We start from the raw sequence: 19,919 nt of genomic DNA, 5'->3' as shown, positions 1-19,919 counted from the left end.
ATGTGTATACGGAACCATCGTTGATATATGTATGGTGTTATTGGGTCCCTCTTAGTAGACGATAATATAAAAGTGTGGTTGTAATGCGAATGAGATATTGCTGAGGTCCTGGATTAGCTTTTTTTACCTATCTAATTAATGTTAGTATCTACTGTAATTTTTTCGCACCAAATTGATTTAAATTTTATTATTTTACTTTTTTTAATTTACGACGGTAAGAACATTCTGTCATAACCCAAGGTTGTCTATATTATAATTTAATCGACACTGAAATTTCAATTCCAAATTATGAACTCAACGTGATTGTAAATTAATAAGATTTCACAGTTGACACTTGCCATAGGACAAGTGAAGCAAGCGTCAAACAGATCGTTACGTGTGCGTATTGTTTGCGAAAACTGTGACGAAACCCGAAGACAAACTGCTGTGACGAAATTGTTGTTAGACTCTCAACAACAGGAAATGTAGGTTTCATTCTCTATGGGCAGAGAATTGAACAAAATAATGATGGTCGTAAGGCGCCTTGAATAAAAAATTACAACAAAACAAATTAATACTAACAAGTAATAACATACTCGAAGAAGTATTCTTTTAATACACAAACGATTCATAGGATTAGTTCCTTTTTAGGTACAAAAGTTCTGTCTAAATATCACTGTTGCGATGGACTGTAGGAACTATATTATGATGATCATTATTTTTAAAAATAATCATTTTTAAGGATTCAATTATACTTTCTTATCGAGTGTTGGCAACACTGGTGTCAGATTTTATTCAAGCCGCCTGAAGGCATTTGACATGACTTTTACCTACCGACATCTAGTGTGACAAGTAGTCGCATCAAATTGATGATACAGGGAGGAACGAGCTCACTATTCTATTATTCTTAACCAGTAAACCTTCTAGAAAAATAGAAAGATAAATAATATCCATTGATATGAAGTTTCAAAATTACAATGTAAAATGGTGCAGATAAAAAATAAGTCTAACGAAAGTATCGAACGCGGAACCGAACCCAAGAATGTGCGTTGGCCGAGATTCCTATGGTAATGGTCGACGTAGCTGTCATGTCATGATGGCCATTGAGTACATGCAGCTGCGCTTGGCTGTGCCAAGTGTACAGTAAATCATACATTGATTGCTTTCGCGATTTATATAAGAAAATAAATAAAATTCATTTATTTCAGGCGACTAGAAGACCTACCACGAAATATATACAAACACATTGCACGTTACTAACGTCCACATGCTGTCTCTTTTTTCTCGTGTAAAAAAAAAGAGAAAATGTGGTGGACGCATTGACGTGGTACGTGTTTTGTGTTACATAGTAGCCCCCTAGACCCGTATAAATCTAAATTGAAAAGCTTTCGTTACATTAAATCTAATGTAATTAAGCCGCATTGTGCAGGAAATAAGCGCTCTATAAGTTTGCCAAGAAATGGCGAGGAATAGAAGTGGTTGGAAAAAAAGGGGGGGGGGGGCATTAGGACCTGATAGCTACTTAAAAAATCTAATAGATTATGGCTTTTGTTTTATGCAATGCCATCAAGTCCGATTAAATTATTTTTATAGAAGGCTTTCAGGAATAATTTTCGTATATAGGAATTTCAAGATAGAAAGTACCAGTGATTTCCGGATTGTTCCAGTCAAACATCCAATTAAATATAGATTCTCCTATCCTCATATTGAGGCCATAGATCTGATCTTACACCAGCAACACTCAACATTTTAAGTATAAATAAACACAGATCACACATGTTTGCAATCGCCATCAATACTTATTAGCGTCTAGCATTAACTGTTGCAAAGGCGATGTTGTAACAATTTATTGTACAATTTCACAAGTGCGTGTTTATTTTCGTACGCACTGTAATTGTAATTCGCATTTAATAATTGGTACGTGTATGTTAGATGAATTAACTTCAACATCGCGTGAATAAAGCCATTAGTAATTATATACACAGGGTTAGTTGATAAATATTAATTACAGTTTAAAGTTCAGTCTTTAACAACCTCAAAGAATTTCTATCGAAACACGGACTTTCCATCCAGAATTCGATCACATGTTTCACAAATATGCGGTGGTGTGGTTCACAAGACGCGGTAGGTAGTCGTCCAAGTCATGTCATATGCCTTTAGGCGACGTGAATAAAATCTGACACCAGTGTTATCAATTAACTCATTTACTTTTAACAGTTATTTATGACAAAAACCTTTAGATAAGAAATATTTGTGCGGTCAAAATGTGCTTAGACTTATGCTTATTAATTAAAATCCCTTCAAACTGAATCGTTTTAAATATTAATAACGTGATTTAAATTATTAACTTCCATCTAAACGGAGTTAAGGGAAACATTTTCTTTTTGTTTTGCGTACTGTATCGTCTGCAACAGGTAAAGTTCCCAACAAAAAGACGGGCAGTAAATCTCTTTTCCAACAGCTCTTCAAGCTAAATTCATTGCATTTTACTAGCAATTTACTCACTACAAACTGCAATGCTATGGTAACTAGTTGAGTTCTCTGTCTGTCGGTCTTTTATCACAGAGGTGTACCGTCAACAACGTTAACAAATGTACAGGTTACTTTTCATGTATTCCTGCTTGTAACACACAAGTAATGAAGTTTCACGCTTGCGAGGGCAGAAGTCCACTATTTAACTATAGTTATAGGTTACATTACAGAGTTGCGAGATCCTATTTATTGTCTATTATTTAAAACTAATCTTTGGGTTGACATTTTTCTTCTTTTTTGTCTCCATGGTCCTAAAATTTTACTGCTCTAAATTAACTAAGTCGCCTTTCACTAGAACCACACTGAGGAACTGGCCACTAACACACACAAAATAAAGACCCGCTGAGTCTATATTGATATCAAACGTGAAGAGGCATTTAGATGATAAACAACTGGCCACTACACTTCGTGCATATGCACGAATAAAAAAATAAAATCGATTGATGATACTACGGAACGGCTATACTTGTAAAATGTTAATAGTGAAGACGAGATGATATTTAATATACTGGCCACCAACAAATAAAAAAGGACAGATCACATACCTACATTTTATTTTTTCGAACAAGTCTTAACTCAGTTGTTGACGCTACGAGTCCGGTGAGGTGAAGCAGTCGGCGGCCTTCCAAGGCCGACCGAGTGCGGTCGACCTACTCCAACAATTACCTGATCCCACCGCTGAACGGTAGTTCTACTCGCATAGAGTGGTTCTTTGCTCATTTAATATTCACGTTAACTGAGACTGGATCGTGGATTGATGCTAGCCACAAAATATTATTCTTTACTTTCTTCCCACTCAAAAAGCTCTCTAGATCAATCTTCTACAGCACAATTATTTGTGTCATTAAATATATTAGACTTATTAACGTTTTCTTTCTATTACAATTCAACGAATTACTTAATATCTCCAAAAAAAAAATCAATTCAACATGTTGTTGGATAAAATTGATACAAAATACCTACTTTCTGGTATATACCGTATCGCAATTATTAGTCAATGTGTTTCTAAAAATATATTAAAATCAAATAGGCGACTGCACAAAATATCTAATATATAGAACTTAACTTGTAACAATTAAATCTCCGGTCTGTTGGTTGACCAAACATCGTATTCGTTATTTCAGTCACCTCTAATCATTCCACATGGTCCACAATGACAATGTACATCAAAAGTTGCTAATTCGTATTATTTTGTATTCAAAATCGATTATCTATAATAGCAGCGAATTCTCAATGCATGAAATATAGTGCAAAGTATATTGCACTCAAAAATACATTTCATGATACTATAGGTACACTTCATGCATTGCTTACCTATAGGACATTTGAACAAGGTGCAAGATAGAGAAATTTTACTGTTACATGGTCACACTCAAACACACACCAGGTTCACAAAGTTTTTTTTCTGTACACTATATGTCGTTTGTGCCAGTGATCTCGATACTTGAACCGGTTCTGCAACGTCCTTGTCCAACAAACGTTCACTTGTTGATCTATTGGCCGTACCTCCTGTCCATTACAGTGACTGGCTGCAAATCACACACATTTGCTTACATGTTTTGGGTGCGAAATAAATCCAGCTTATTCTCCTCCTTTGCTCGCCTAGGGAAATGATTATAGACTATGGATTCTTCTCGTGGGTTTAGCAACCTGTGACTATTTATAATTCCAACTTGCCATTCAGCTAAGCATGGAATTTGGGATTCACGGTTGTTAGCTTAGTATATTCCATAAGAGATAAATACGTGATGCAATGCCTGTATGTCACCATCATACTATCGTGCATATCTATAGTTCTAGCGACCTGTGCACTCCGGTGTTAAATAATGTCTGTTCATGAGATTTCACTAATCATTAGAGTTTCGTGTTCATCTCTAACGTGATTATATTGTTTAGATAAGGGCTTAGCATGATCCTGGCGGGGTATATCGAGTTACCATAAGTACATAGCTAGATGACTCTTTATTTATTTGGGTTATTGCACCATTTACAGAAGAATCATTAAATAGGTATTCAAATATAAATGAGCGCAAAGGCGGACTTATAGCGTTGTTTGAATTAATTTTAATGCATAAGAAAATACAAGCACACAAATTAGAAAAATTACTAGCAACGGCGCATTTATTCTGTGCAAGGATCTCAGCCAGCGTTGTTTGTTATTCTGTCCTAATGTAGCGAAAAATTTATAGAATTCAAGGGTTATGGCAGTATTTTAGTTCCATCTGCTATTTAATCTCTTCTTTAAATACTTGACCTGCGTACCCTTAATCCCTTACAAAAAAAATGCCTTGTATTGTTTTTCATTTACTCCGCTTGACGTAAGGTGTCAGAAACACTAATAAAATGAGGCATCACGATGGCATTGACCTTCGTAAAAGTAAATCACCTTGTGTCTCCTATTGTTGCCACGCCATATTGTTTGTTGTATCTGACGCACGACACACAACACGACAGATGGTCCGGACATGTAGTTTTACTGTACGTTATTGTAGTTGAAGTTACAGATTTGAGTGAAATGGGTAATATGGTGTATTTATTTTATAAATGGTAAAAAATCCCACTTATGACAGTAAGTAAGTCATAAGTGGGATTAATACAATAACAATGGCTATTAAGATATAAATGGGCTTTATTTTTCTGTTGATTTGGGCTGTTACTTTTGCATTATAAGTCGAAGTACCACATATATAAAGTGCTAACAGAATTATTGTCTAAAGCAACAACTTAATCGTCATAATCATAAGTTACTTAGCCATGATTTTTACAAAAAGGCATATAACAGATGTGACGTAGGGTAATCCCGTTGACGGGTTTCGCATATCGATTTCAGGAACAACAGATGGCCAAAACGGAAGACAAATGGATGAACATGATATCCGCATTAATACTTGTCAAAATCTAAGCTCTACACCACATTTGATGTTAAGACCGCGGCGCGTATTTCACAACATGTTAGACCTTTAATTTACCTCGACTCCATTCATAAGTCATTGAAGTCTTAATTTTTTAATGATTAGTATAAGATCTTAATCAATGTTAGCACTTCGCTTGATTGGCGAAGTGACATTGGCGATATCTCACCGGATCTGTTGTCGATCAAGGAAAAAAACTGACCAATCTTATAGAAAGCATTTCACCTGTGTTTGAAGCAAAAGCAGCGCTAGATTCAGTTTCTGTGAGATTCATTGGAAACAGCTGTTTGATTGTTGATATTGAAGTCATACAGGAGGGTCGCTTTTCCTGAAGCGGTCGAATGCGCTGTATGCGCGTGCGCATAACCAGTCGCCGACGGCGAGCCACAGAGGCCGCACGCGTTTCAACCGTGTTTCACTTTATTGAATAAACTGACGAGTCGATAGTATTTACGTCATCCATCAAAGTGCCAGTGTTAAAACAAATATTATGTGATAAAATACTTGGACTTACCCAAGGTTAACAGTGTTAGTGTTGCAAAAACTTGAGGATCTCTAGTGTTTTTTCCCTCGTCGGCGATCGTCACGCGCATTGACTCGTTTTTATATTGGTTTGCATTATTCCTAATTATCTTGTAATTATTCTCCATCAGTGGAAGGTCGTTCTAGAATATCGGTACAGTCTAAAATCTTCATATATGTAAATATTTGGTTAAGACAATACGTGTTACGTCACAAATATACCAAATGTGTTATTCTGCAAATATTTGATTAATATGTCTTATCTTAAGATAAAGGCGTAACGTTAAATGACTCATGATTAATGAAGACTGCATTCAAACACCTTTTGAGTAGGAAGCTGTAATGGCAATATACTAAATCACCTTGAAACTCGATGTCGAAATGACAGTGTAGACAGACCTGAACATACGGAAAAGACTAGACTGAAACAATAGAGAGACTCCGGTCAATAGTGTCTGTGCTATTGTATCTGTTAATGTTGTTCTTAACTAACTTATTATAATAACGAATAAATTTAGAAGGAAAATTGTACTAAACAATTTGGTTACACGCTTCGAGTAAATATTGACACAAATCGTGATTTATCGAAGATTTAAACTGTCACTAACTTTATCTTTGTTCTCACGGTTTATCTCTGAAATCATCGAAATATGAAAACTTGCGATAGGTTCATAGTCGTTTGACACGATAAATCCTAAATTGGGTCACACAGCATACCTGACACTAACGAACCTTTCTCGGAATGACAAAAGAGGACGATTCCGTCGAAATTGATTTAATCCATAACTAAGTTCGTTAACGAGTGCGAAATAATTGTGTTGCAAATTACAACATTGCATTGGAAATTGTTGGAAATAAGAATTGTTTGCAATGTGATAATGAATGATGTAAAGTTCTATTTCCTTAGATTAATTCATTTAGATTATTAGAGCTCTTAACAAATTTCGCATTCAATATTCCAATATTTTCTTATTCGCCTTCATTAGTAGTAACTAAGTACTTATGACATGTTTCAAGTATTGATGTGGAAACTAGAAATAATTTTCGCCCTATCCATTGTTAAAATTGTTGCAAGTATGCACAATTGGGTTACATAAATCACATGTTACATAGATCTCTTATCGTTAACTTTGTTTCATGATGCCTGGCTGTAATTCAGCCGTGTGAAATCCTCCAATTTATCAAGAACACCTGGTCAAACAAAGCATGTTTTGTTTTCGCAAAACTCGAATCACTCTATTGTATTAAGATTCGCTTTAGCCGTTTCCCTGACTGTCTTTGAATCGTTTAAAATTTTAAAAGAAAGCGTCTTGTGAATTTCTATTCTCTCAGTGAAACTCCCCCTGACATCTTCATACTAATTTTCGGTTCCATAATGCTAATTGTAAATAAATTATGCATCAAGTCTGATAAATTTTGCGAAACTTTGTTTTCTGTTACTTAAACGCTTATCAATATTTTACACGTCTAAAGTACAAGTATGGATAATAAGAATGTCGTATCATTACATTTAATGAATTCTCGAAACTTAATTACCTTTGTTGCAGTTTTTTTTTTAATGAGTATGTTGCCGCTAATTAAGTTTGTTATTAGTCAATAATGTCTTTTGTTGCTGTGTGTATTTTTATAAACAATATTTACATGTTCAGATTCCTCATTATCTTCCACTTGTTTAGCGTTAAGCTTAAGTTTTTTTTGCTGCTATTCAAAATGTCTATTGTAAATCTCAGTGAAACTATGACGGGCGGAAACGTAAAAAAATATCAGTGTCATTGGAGACGGAAGAACGCTTTTTGGTTTATTTCCAGACAGTCTTAATAAAAGATTCTTCGTCTCGCTCCATGAGAGTTATTTCAGTTTTACGCGTCTATTCAAATTTTTTTAATGCCATAACCACTTTTGCTTCCGTTTGTGTTTTCTGCAAATTCGCTTTCAACAAGTTTCAAATTTTAACAAGTTTTCTCAGACGGAATTGGAGATTTAGGCATAACTAATAACTGCGACAATATCTTTTCCCATTGTTATCAGTTCGACAAAAGTATATTCGTTGTCTAATTTTAAATATAGAAAATAAGTTTTGTCCCGGAGTTTGATGCGCATCCTTCTTCGTACTAGTCCGTACAATTATACTTTCGCATTTATAAATTTTAGGTTTTTAAGTTTTTTCAAGTCAGTATTAACAAGAACTACTATTTTTGTGTATTTCAAGATTTATTATGAACGTAAGTTTTGAAACAAAATCTGTTTCTTGTTGGTTTTCCTCTTTTCCATCAACCACCTACGTATCATCACTTCAAACAACTCCTGGCACATGTTGGTAATCGTTCATCACACGATCATGACCGAAATATGATTGTGCGTCATTATAACTATGATTTAGTTTATAATCTGTAACAGTATCATCACTAAAATATTATAAAAAACAAAGTTGCCTTCCAAGTCTGTTTGTTTGTAAGCTTTCAACGGATTTGTAATACCATCGATGAGCTGAAGTCCGGTTGGTCTTTGTACTTCTATTACGTAAATTTAATTTTAACAATTTATCTGCACCATTAAGTCCATTACGCATTATGTAACTGTCGTTGCCCTTTTGCGAATCACTGACATATGCAACGTTAAGAGTAACTTTCTCCGAAACTTTATTTAAGCTTAATTCATCAACTTTTACTCTTGAACTTGTAGTCGGAGTAGTTTCGTATGTATTGATAACATTTGAGCCAAAACTTTGCCGAACTAGTTATTCAATAAAAATATTAAACATATGATTATTTGTGTTAAAGTACTAAGAAAAATAAGTTGAAATGTTCAACTACAGAAATCTGCAGCATTCAGAATAGTTGTCCTATCTTAAATGTTGTCCTAATTTTATCCGTAAATTGCTTTCCTTTGTAGTTCCTTTGTTTACATAATCCAAAGATTTATGTTTTCCGTGCTACCTAAAGCAGTAGTTTTCTAGTGAATCCCTCTGCAGCCCGCGATTAACTAGTGACTAGGGTTGCTACTATTTGAAAAGAACAAAAAAAAATCTCTTTAAATGCCGCTGCTGATCATCATCATGGGGTGTCTTCTTCGAATTGAAGTTTGAAGGTCAGCATACGGAAACCCTCGCGGCTGTGGGCCGTTTTTTTCAGTTGGTTGTATCTAAGTCCGGTCCCATCCTTTATGTCATCAAACCACTTTCGTCGAGGGCGGCCAGGAGGTCTTTTGCCATGGATTTTGACGCTGCTGACAATATAGATATATACGAGATGAGCGTGAAATGTAGACCTCGGGTTCATTCACTTTCCAAATAAAGGTTTATTGCTTGGTAAATATTTAACTTTCGTGTTACCACTCACATCTCTTGGTAAAGCAGTGTAATTGTCCCTGCGAGAAAATATATCTAACACCTCATTTCCGTTGAGCAATATCTACCTTCATGTGATATCTCTATAAAAAAAATCGCCAACCCTAAAAAGTTTGGACTTTAACATCAGGTCGGCTTTTCCGGATTTCCCGCCATTTTGAAATGTATACGAGTCGTTACTTATTTTTTTTTCACCCTGTCCAATATAGCATTCTAAATTTGGGATTTAGACTCTCGTCGATTGAAATGGCTTGATGTTTGACGTTCGTTAAGCTAGACATTATTGGCAGCCCTATTCTGTTTAATAACATGAAGAATTGAATATAAAAGAACTGTAAATTAAGCAATTTCTCTAATTTGTCATCAAAATTAGATTAATTACAAAACTTCATCACAAAAAGGTTTGTTCACTCAAATTTGTATCGCAGAATGCCCAGAAGATTATTTCAGCGACAGAGCACTCTAATTCATTACAGAAATTTGAATTAAAATATAAAATAGACGGATTACCTACGCTGAAAAAGAACAAGAATTTACTGGATAAAGGGACTGCTATCATAATTAAAATAAAAGAGGCTATTCTAGAATTACGTAAGGCTCATTACACATGGAAAAGAAACGTTGTCTGAATGTAGATTATTTTGTTATTTTAGTCTAAAACGCATTAACACTAACAATAATTCACATTTTTTTTCATGATAAATTATTTAGATCAACTAATTTAGACATCAATTCATCTGAGTTTATAAAACCAATAAAAAGAAACGTTTTTTAGTTCTCGTTTGTTGAAAATTAATTGCTTAAATATTGTCTTACCTTTGTTTTGAAAAATAACTATACTGAATATTACACGGTAAATGTAGAAACAGCCAGCACTATGCCTTTTGGTTAAAACACCTGTCAGGCCTTCTGTTATCGCGAGACAGTCGCCCACAGCTCGTGGGCGAAGAAAAACGTAATGTTTGTTTTGAGGGGAAACTGTGAGGAAAGAACCTTTACCTTGGAGATAAAGATTTGTGCACACCAGTGGTTATTCTTTTTGCGAAAGAATTTAAATTATCAGATATATTTTTAATATTATTTTTTTTGTGTCAATGGCCAGTAGTTAAGTTTTCAAATGTATAAGAACGACGTCGTCTAGCAATAGTAGATAAGCCCAAAGCACGGAACGGTGTCCACCGAAGCATGGAAGATTTTGCGGCCACCGATCTAGTTTTTTGCTTCCAATGTGACTTATGGTTGAATCATGGACCAGCTAACTAAAATATTCATTTACATGCAATTTGAATCATCTTATAGCTTTACTGCTGAAACTCGAATATTTATTTAGTATTTCAATAAAACTGTGTATGTTTTGGAAAGGCTGGGGTCTACAAATCACCTTGTATTATTGCGAAATGTCACAGATCGAACATTGCGTGGGATATATGTAAAGGTAACGATAATAATATCTATGTTTATTACGTTAAAATTGAATGTTTTATACCATGATATATTCTACTCGTAGGCTTTATGACAATATTTGTTATCCCCCATTACTTCCTCAAACCTTTTCGTCATATATGATTTTTTGTTACCTTTACCTCTTGCGCCTAATCGAAAGACAACAAGATGTTGACATTAGTTACGTGATCCAAAATTACATCTTCAACTTAATCTCATCAGATGAAGGTTATACTAGTGTCTCAGATTGCCGTGACGATTGCGTGATATGTATTGCTGCAATGTACTAAAATGTTGTCTTACTTCACTATCGATCGAAGTATGAATTAGTCTCATTTCCATTCAGTCTTTGTCTTATAGCTTTTCAAAGACTGCTCTGGTGTCTTGTCACATGACAACTTTAAGAAAAGGTCTTTAAGATTACGAACTACCCACAGTTTAATCAAGTTAGTTATTCGCTCTGTAATACGATAGATAGATATAGAAAGTGGTTAGCTTTTTCGATGGTTGACTGCAATCAAATCAAATATCGTTTATTCTGAATGTGATATAGCATTAGCATTGTGATATAGCATCATTCTATTGCAGTCAACCATCGGGAAAAACTACCTACTTATACCCTTTAGCATTAAGTCCGCCATTTGTACCATTTTGATAAATAAAGTTTGATAGAATAAAAAAATTAATAAACCTCTGGAGCACAAACTAGAGTAAATAAAACAGTACTTTCACACACGCGTTTTATTATTCACATTGCGACCGGCAAGTCAGTACGTAAATTTCGAGACAGTTCAAAGAAGTGACTACATACATTGATGAGCGAAGCGGGATGCGATTCGCGATTTTTAACTTTATTTTTCCTAAGATATAAATTTTATGAAATTTAACCATGTAAAAATTTGTCTTTAGAATTTCTAAGACCTCTTCTACTATTATTTTTAATTGTCGTTAACATACATGGCATGTTTATCTATGTGGTAATTTTCTCGAAACTATTATTTGAAGCTGCCTGTCAACTCACAAAACAAAGAGTGCTCGCTTCTTCTTATTTAAAAGTAGCGTTCTTATTTAATACTTGCAAACACTACTTTTGCAATATTGGAATTCGGTTTACTATTTGCTTCCTCCATTTCACACGCTAGCTGATAAATCATCAACTAAATTGCAGACTTAAGTACAGCCCATGTTGTGACTAGGTCAGACCGCTTCGACTTCCGCGCCTCCTTTGCCAATGAAACCCCACCCTGACCTAACAGAAGCGCTCGGATCATCATACGAATACAAATTGCGAAATTTACACTCGTTTATTTATCGTGCGACGCCGAAATCGGAACTCCACAATATGCATATTTGATTAGATACACGGTAGACTGCTGGAATAATGGAGAATTATTCAAGGTTTTGTGTAATGGTATTTTACTAATTATTTTTCTAATGTTGAATCTCAGGGAATGGCAAATTAAAATGAAAAATTTTATTTTCATGCACCGTTACTCAAATGACCATTACTTTGAATTTTTGTTTATACAAAATTGGTATACTGTTACAAAATTGGCAAAATACATTTTGTAAATTGACTGCACTATTGACGCAAAATGAAAATAAAACGTGCAGCAGAAGTGATAAAGTGATTTTCATATTTGTCCATTCATTGGCATTGACGTAACGAGCAGACTGAAACTAGCTATTTTAATAATAACATTCACATCTCGTCTCGTGGGAGTCGAACCCGGAACTCTGAATAACTCAAATATTATACACGTGTGCAAATAATGTAGGTTTCAAAATTAAAACCAAAATCTTTTCTACGTCATTTTAAATTTTATCAAATGGGCTAATGTAACAGGCCCAGTGACCTAGAATACATAATATCGTAAATGCGAAATTGTGTCATCACTTTTATGATATAACTGCATTATTTTAACTATAAAAAGACCATTGATATAAAAGCCCTCTGACAAGAAAAATATTTGTGGAAATGTACTAAACTACGAACTGCTGGAAAATTAATCTAAAAGAACGACAATTACAACAAAATAAATACACAGAAAGTTACGATATAATAATATTTATGCATATTTAAATTTAAAATTATTCTTGGCATAATAATTAGTTTTCATAATGTGTGATGTGTGGCATTTGCAATCTCAATATCACTTATTTTATATTCAGAATTATTTATTTATGCAAAGTTAATTTGCAATTAAAACAAGACGTTACTGGGTATTATTTTTGTAATATTTTACATTTATTAATTATATTTCGAGCGCTATGATATTGTTGGAATTATTTAAATTCAAAGTGACATTTCACCTCACCGGATTCGTGAGTTAAATTTGAAAATAGCATCAATTCAATCGAAATTTTGACAGTTATGTATTGTAAATATCACATGAGTCTAAACATAAGCTAACTTGACTTGACAAGCTAGACATGCACAATTACTAGACTTTCACACAATAATATATCATTCTGTGCTACATGTTGGCAACATGTTGCCAAACCAAGTTGCTAATCCGATAATCTTTCATCTTTTTGAAGATTTTGGGTAATCCATCATTTATCTGTTATTAGCTTCTTTGAATCATCTTTGAGTATTTTGGACCAACCCTGTACATATTAAGTCAAAAACAAAGTTAATTTATTCGCAGAAACATGTGTTTATATTATTTACAATGTGATGTTAAAAGAAAACTTAATCCTACATGTTCATTTAATCACATGACATATTTTTATGTCACGAATGTTAAAACAAAAAACAGTTAAAAATTATTATATTCAATGGAAATTGACGGTATAGGTAAAAGGTATCATTGAGACATTGTAATAAATATATTTCGTAAAATTTATTTAAGTTACATTACGATAACAAACTAGAGTACCGACGCAGTGGACTTATTAATTTAATTCACTATTGTGATGAAATTACAATTTTCAATTGCAACAAATAATCGAAGTAATATAAAGAGACAAAATGGTTTACATCACAGGTATTGAGTGTTATACTAAACAGCACAACAAAGGGTCCTTCAGATGTACCAATGACCGGTGTCGAAATAAACCGAGGACAATGACCAATTTGTCACGTTACGTCACAATGATCACAGATGGCGCTTTCACTTTCATAGACCGATTGCGAGTGTTCGAAAATTGGATCTAGTTTTGATTTTTGAACATTCGCTCAGATTTGAGAATAGGTGAAAGTGTATTGTTTCATTGTTTGTTTTCAGCGATTTTCAACGTTGTTTTATTTTAGTGTTTGGGAGACATAAGACTTTTGTACTCTAAACTAGGTTATTTTAAAAGTTACAGGTAATTACAATTTATCATTAAGATCTTAGTTTTCGCCCAAAAATTTCAAGGAATAGACAGGTAGAAGTATGTTTCCCACATAATAATAACGTTACCTTGTCCTGTCGTCAAAAAGACATGTACACTGTAAAAGTAAAGGCAAGGCCGGTTACAAAAACACCTTCGGACCTTACGAGGGTGTGGGTAGATGTTGGTACAAAACATAGTAAATATTAAACAAGTGATTTGTAGAAATCGTCCAAGTTAGGAGTGCGTGTCGAAAGTTTCGTTGCTCAAGGTTTCAATGTCTTCTTCAAATATAACTTTATAAAATATATTTGTTTATATCTTGCTATGTAGAATTTTAGCATTGTCCATTACTGGTGGAAAAATCTTGGTGGCAACGTGGTTCGGACAGAGTCTCGGATTATGTACGTACACTACGTAGGTATAATAAATAAAATAAAAAATAAAAATACGTTTATTTACTCCACAACAAAATGGCCTTAAGTATAAATGTGTAGTAGTACTTATTATATCTAGAAAATATACCTGTGGACAATAATCGTTGTGGAGATCTGGTGCCTACACTAGGTGTCAAAAGAACCTGTATTGCAGGTCACCAGGTCCCCCGCCCGGTATGACACAATAAACGGTAACTAGGTGAGTAACTTAAGGTAATATTATTACAATTCTGCAAATTAAGAGTTTTTAGATATTAAACGATATATACGATTACTTCCGTACTTAGCCCTACGATTAGGGTAATCTTGGGATCAGTGAATAATTACTACTAAGTACGGGAGCTAAAATCATGCAGTAAATCAACAAAATAGTTCAAAGTTCAAATCTTAATACATTTAAATAGTTCAAAGTTCTAAACCACTTAAGCCTAACAACTTTAATTTAAAGTAGTAAAGTATTTAAACTAGATTAGGTGATCCCACAAAAACAACTCAGAGTATGATGAAATACATTTATGTTAGAAACAAAGTTATATGAGCAATAGCAATAACAGTAACCATGATGACAGACACTAGAATAAGAAAATATTGTGCAATTAGACGATAGGGTGTAGTAGTTCTTCTGTCTGATCATAATTGCGTTGCATCAGCCAACTGGATACAGTCCCTTTACATGAGAATTTGTTAAGACTTACTATTGAGAGCCTAGTATTAAGGTTTCTATACAAGAACGGACCTAAAAATCCAAAGAATCTATGAGCGAAGATTGTGTTATATTTTGGAATAGGAAGACTCAGCCTACGTCTTTGCAGGATAGCAGGCGTGTACGTTATTACTGAATGAAACCGTAAAATAGTATATAGAATAAAAAGCTGCCTAACAGTGAGAACTTGCCACAATTTGTAAATTTCAGAGGTCGGATAGCGATATGGTTTGAAGGCACCAACTTTAAGAATAGCCCTTTGAGCCCTTTCGAGAGAAATGAGATGATTGGCCGTTGTACCTCCCCAGGCTGTGATACAATAAGTGACGACTGATTGACAAAGGGCCAGATATGTCATTTTTAGAATTTTAAAATCTGCCACGGAACGTAATTGTTTAAAAACATAAATCAATTTACGAACTCGAGATGACAAAATAGAAATATGTTGTTCAAAAGTCAATTTACAGTCTACTGTGACGCCTAAATACTTAACAGTAGTGGCTACATTCAGGGTTGGACAGACGCAAGTACCAGACTCACAAGAGGGCGATGATTGGCTATGCCAGACTAATTTAAGTGTATTGGTATTGGGCAGGTTTACATTTATAATTCTGTAGCACAGGTAAGATGTTTTAGCAACATTCAATGTTAGCATGTTATATTTTAGCCACTCATTGACTCGATCTAGCCCTTTCTGAGCAGATTGGTATACTTTCGGCCACGATTTACCAACAAAAGTTAGAGCTGTATCATCCGCATAACAAAGGATACTACCATCTTCAAGGTCGAGATTGCATAACTCATTAATATATATTAGAAACAAGCTTGGGCCTAATATGCTACCTTGTGGTACACCGAAGGACACCCTCTGGTCATTGCTGGTATATGAGCCTAGTTTGACACGTTGGGAACGATCACTGAGGTAGCTTCGGAAGAGTTTAAGTTGGGTACCCCTTATCCCTAAGGTCTCAAGTTTCGAGAGTAGCTTTGGAATAGAAACTGTGTCAAAAGCTTTCGCGAGATCGAGAAAGACCGTGAGACATTTCAGTTTACTGTCAAGAGCGTTGGAAACCGAGTCAGTGAGAGCATCGACCGCCTGGGCAGTAGAACGTTTGGCGCGAAATCCGAATTGTTGGTGTGATAGAAGGTCATTTTGTTCAAGGTACTGTATAAGGCGTTTATTAAGTAGGCGTTCAAGAATTTTGGACAAAATGGGTAAAATAGAAATCGGGCGATAATTTTCAACCAAATTCTTACTGCCAGACTTGTGAATTGGGAGGACTACGGCAATTTTGAAGACATTAGGGAACACTCCTTGTTCAATACAGAGATTACACAAGTGTACTAAAACAGGAGTAAGCTTTGATTTATGAGTTTTTATTATTGATGGTGAGATATTGTCCCAGCCTGCAGCTGCGTCAAATTTAAGCGAATCTATTTGTCTCATAATCTCATCATCGTCAGTGAGTTGTATAACAAAGGATTGTGATCTGGATGGGTTGATCCTTTGAGGTCTGGAGGGGGGTCGATTATTAGAAATGTTACTGGCCAAAGTTTCACCAAGTCTGGAAAAATATGAATTTACATGATTGACTGAGTCAAGAGGTGTAGATTTGAGAGTAAGAAGTTCTTCGGATCCCGAGGTAGTTTTATGTGTATTGGTGATGTTCCTAATCGATTCCCAAATTTTTTTCGGGTTCTTACCAGCTTTTGTTAGCTCTTGTTTGTCAAATTCTCTTTTAAGTTTCTTTATTAAGTTAACTAAGAAATTGCGGTATCTTTTATATATTAAAAGTAAAATTTCGTTGTTAGGATTTCGCTTTACTTTTCTGTGTAGTGCATCTCTATTACGCATACAGCGTAGGAGTCCTGGAGTTATCCAGGGCTTAATAGTGCGTTTTCGCCGAGATATAGTAATACATCTAGAGTTATTTCGAATGCAGTCAGATAGAGATTTGGTCAGGAAAGAGGCAACGAAGTTAGGGTCACTAGAGTTGAGAGCAGGAGAAAGATCCAAATCATTGATATCTTTAGCAACAGCCGAATGATCTATAATTAACTTAGTTTTGGGAATGATGGTATGAGTACGCTTAGTGGATAAAGCCAACAAAATGGGAGAGTGGTCAGTTATCTTAGTATCAAGGACCCACGAGAGTGCAGGCATCTTAGTCCTGACTATTAGATGGTCAATGCAGCGATGAAGTCGAGTGGGAAATTTATGAGCTGGTAGCATTTCATGAGAGGCAAGCAAATCAAGATAGTCAGGACTATGATCATCATCATTATCATCGGCTATGTTAATATTGATATCTCCTACAAGAATTATGTTTAAAAAGTTAGAGTATTTAGCAATAAGTGAGTTTAAGGAGTTCAAGAATATGGAAATATTTTGAAATGAAGGAGAACGATATATCGCGATGATTAATGTATGCTTACCAATCTTTACTAATACACAGTTAGCCTCACAAAAGGGAGGCAATTCGACTTCAACTTCATTAAGACTTTGACTGACATAAACCACAACTCCGGCATTTTGGTTGTCATTGTTTGTACTTTTGTAGTAATTATAACCATTTAGGGGTGGGATGAATGGATTGACTGCTAACCAGCATTCAGTTAAAACCAAGACATCAGTATTGATATTCATCCTTGCAAATAGTGTCTCAAGTTGTGGTAAGTTGGCAGAGATACTCCGTATGTTCTGGGAAAAAACAGTCAGACTTTGACCAAAACTGGTTAGGTCGTTTTGAACATCTTCCGGTTGACAAAACTTTGCCTCGGCTACTTTTAATTTGTCAATTTTATCTATAACATCAATCAATGGATGGAATTTTAAATAGTTGAAATAAAAATGGCATAGGAAAGAGCGAAGATATCTGTATAATAATTAATCTAGGCTCTCGAGTAGAATAGGACATCACTATACTGTTAAGATATGAATGTAGTGAATATTGTGGGAAAAGTTCAGTTAAGCTGTTAAGGGAAACTACCGTATAGATAAAATATATGCAACATGTATTACATAAAAAGTTTAAACCATAAAACATAATATATGAGAGACGTAGAGTTAAAGGACAAAATAGGTCACTGAGCGCACTATATAGATGAACAACAACCGATAAACCTTCAGAAACTAGTCATGGGTCAATGTGGATTTTATTGAGGTCTTCCTCAGTATCAATGCGGATCAGAGGACCCCTTTCCCGTTGGCGCATGTAAACCCTGCCATAGCTGGTCCAGCAATAGGCAAATTTATTAGAGGCGGCAAAGGCTCTTGCAAGGTGGTAAAGCCTTTTTGTCTTGGGTGAGAGGTACTCAGAGATGTACACAGGTTTGGAAGTCCCAACTAAACCAAGACTAGTAGTTGAAAACTTAGATTTAGATTTATCTTTATTGAATGATTTAACCGCATTAATTACATCATTTTTAACTACAACGCTATTCAGATCAACCACAATATGTTTGTGTGCGCCTGGTTTAGATTTTGTTCTATATACATCCCTGATGTCCGCTGAGTTTAAGGGAACATTGAGAGACTTACCTGCGCTTCTGACGAGGTCCACCAGTTGGGTCTTGGTTTCACCTTCCGACTGGGGGACTCCTCGTATCTCAATCGAGGCAAGCTTTTGGTTACGCTCTAGGGTATCTAATTTATTTTCTAAAGATTGGATGTATTCTTGATCCTTTTTACGTTCCATTTCCAATAAAGAGATTCTTTGGGTCATGTCTTCAAACTTACTGGACATAAACTCCATCGAGCATCGAATGTCTGCATTTTGACTCTTAATTTCCTCCAAGGTAGACAGCATGGTATTATGCTTTATGTCCTGGTCAAGTTTCCAAGACCTGAACATATTAGCGAAGAGGTCTTTTAGGTCTTGGGAGTCATCCCTAGGGCGCTTGATGGCGCGTTGGGTAATATTATCACATGAGGACCCCGCAGGGGATGTATGATAGGAATGGGCCTCTGTCAGTGTAGCTGTTATGTTCGGAAGTGATCCCGAAGCTGGGGTTTGAGGAGGGGTACGCTTAAGCATTGCGCAAGATGCAGACAGAAAAGCTAATACGAAAATCTTTTTAAGGACCTACTTACCTATTCTATGTTTTATATTATGCAGTTGTGTCGGTCTACCAATCGTAAATCAATCGGTTATTCTATTCAAGTAGCAAATTATACAAAAATAGGAGAAGGAAAATTCTAAAGTACACTTACCAATCAATTTTGTGTGATAACTACTACATACAAATAGCGTGCAGACACTAAGTACAAATAATCGAGAGTTACAAGGTATTTTCTCATTAAATACAACAAACAACTGTCAGCAATAACATAAGATGAACAAAATAGATCCGAAATAATATTGTAAACAAATGTAAGATCGCTAAAATGCACCACCGCAGTACCAAATGTCTTTCACAGCTGATGGCATAGACAAAGTGCCAACTGTCAGTACGACGGACGCTGTCACACCGGCAAAGTAGTGAGTTATGTACTCCTTGACACCGAGCGGCGCGGCGGCGGCGGCGCAGACAGAGATCTCCGTCCCACTTGCGCTCGATCTTGATGCAATCTGCTGTCTCTTCGGAACCTCGATGCGCGCGCTTTCTATGTGTGGAGCATCCAGCACCGATGTGTAGTAAACAGGTTGGTAGGGGTAGGGCAGATCGGAAACGCTGCGAGTGCGAGAAGGACGGGGCTTACCCGCTACGTACAACGAGCCGTCGAG

General features: G+C 35.4%; 1 protein-coding gene across 4 annotated transcripts in view; it reads left to right on the top strand.

Annotated features, from left to right (window-relative positions):
• siz (schizo) overlaps positions 1-19,919 on the top strand; it is a 150,782-nt gene that overhangs the window by 86,921 nt on the left and 43,942 nt on the right. The window contains exon 1 of one of the 4 annotated variants that reach the window (XM_053762690.2): positions 5,784-6,034. The exons of the other annotated variants lie outside the window; for them this stretch is intronic. The gene's annotated coding sequence lies outside the window, so the exon portion shown is untranslated. Of the gene's footprint in view, positions 1-5,783; positions 6,035-19,919 lie in introns of those variants that run through there. 4 annotated transcript variants of the gene reach the window in all.

The sequence above is a fragment of the Plodia interpunctella genome, chromosome 23 (genome assembly GCF_027563975.2).
Source record: "Plodia interpunctella isolate USDA-ARS_2022_Savannah chromosome 23, ilPloInte3.2, whole genome shotgun sequence".
NCBI lineage: Eukaryota > Metazoa > Arthropoda > Insecta > Lepidoptera > Pyralidae > Plodia > Plodia interpunctella.
This window is presented reverse-complemented; position numbering and strand designations above follow the sequence as displayed.